The 1,452-nt window shown below is 50.5% G+C and overlaps 1 non-coding gene across 1 annotated transcript; it reads right to left on the reverse strand.

Annotated features, from left to right (window-relative positions):
* Window positions 1-743: 743 nt before the first annotated feature.
* On the reverse strand, window positions 744-935 carry LOC139051145 (U2 spliceosomal RNA). The gene has a single exon (XR_011509266.1). It is a non-coding gene; the product is annotated as a U2 spliceosomal RNA (small nuclear RNA).
* Between the last annotated feature and the right edge of the window lie 517 nt (window positions 936-1,452).

Raw genomic sequence — 1,452 nt, forward strand, 5'->3', positions numbered from 1 at the left:
CGAGCTAATGACACCTTAGTTTAAACCAAGAAAAAGAAATGGGCGTGCGCAGGGCATGCAATGTGGGGGGAAGATCATCAATTAAGGGTTACCGACTGAATTCCAAGAGAAGGGAAGCGTAGCACGGGGTGGCGGAAATTTAGGAGGGCAGATTAGATTAGGAAGGGCGCAGGCACTAGACGGCGACCGTGACCGGGCTTACACGTGACCGGGGTGCTTGGAGAATAATGGGAGAGGTCTTTGCCCTGCAGTGGTCGTAGCCAGCAGGATGATGATGACGAAAAGGTAGCAACAGGTATTCATAACATACAGGTTGGAAAGCTGAGGCACCTCTGAACCCTTGAATATATTTCGCCACACTTGGCCATACGACAAGTTTGTTTTCGAGGCGCTCGGTCCCACTGCAGCGAAAATGTTGCCGGAAATCGGGCACTCCATTTTTGTTTCATAGGGAACCTTTCTTCCACTAGGGCAGCGGATTTTCGCAGGGCGAGCTTGCTGTCGTTTACGGATCAAAGCGATAGTGAACTCCAAAATGCAGTGTTGGCTTTGAGTGGGACTTACATTGATTGCAAAACCCACGGCTAATCACCCTTCCCCCCCCCCCCCAAGTGGCTCATTACAGCAGACAATCGTTCAGAAACACCGGCATCGTTGCGTATAGTATGGGAATGGTGCGTGTCACGTGAGTGCTCGCTTCGAGCTTGTGTTCTTCATTTTGATTGAATGAAGTCTCACCTAAGTGAGCGGGGGCCGATCCCGGAGGTAGTGCAATACCGGGCCGACCTGCGGCGGAGGTGAAGCAGGCTTCAAGCACTCCGCCAACTTCCAAAAATAGGTTTAATATCGTGGGTCCATATAGAACCCGTATCAGATATTAAGCTGATAAGAACAGATACTACACTTTGATCTTAGCCAAAAGGCCGAGAAGCGATGTCTTTCACTTCACTCCATTGTACCACTGCCTTGTGGGTGCCCTGGCGACATTGGTAACCTCAGCAACAGCGTGGGCAATCTTATAAAACCCAGCCCGTCTAGAGACTCTATGCTCTCTATCTCGCGAATCAACTCGCGACGCCTCAGTCTTTCACTGTTAACGAAACGCCGTCGCGTAGAAACGAGACCCGAGCGCAAGCTTGTTCGCAAGGCAAAACCAACGAAGGCAACCTCGTAGAAAACGGAACAGGCGAGCGGAAAACACGCGCAAGGGGAATGCTTACTTCCGTCTGAATGCGACCGCTCAAGGCGGCTTTCTTTGAGGCCTTCGTTTCAAGCCCGTGCGCAAGTGTAATACACTACGCGCATTTCCCTCATTTCCTTTTATTTACCGCAAGGCCCACTGAAAGTTTTCATACGGCACAGGCCGGGACGGATTGCAACGTGTCGATTCGACCGCTAGAATTAGGTAGCGCGCCTCATGTACGAATGAAAGAGAATGAAAAAAAAAAAAAA

The sequence above is a fragment of the Dermacentor albipictus genome, chromosome 10 (genome assembly GCF_038994185.2).
Source record: "Dermacentor albipictus isolate Rhodes 1998 colony chromosome 10, USDA_Dalb.pri_finalv2, whole genome shotgun sequence".
Lineage (NCBI taxonomy): Eukaryota > Metazoa > Arthropoda > Arachnida > Ixodida > Ixodidae > Dermacentor > Dermacentor albipictus.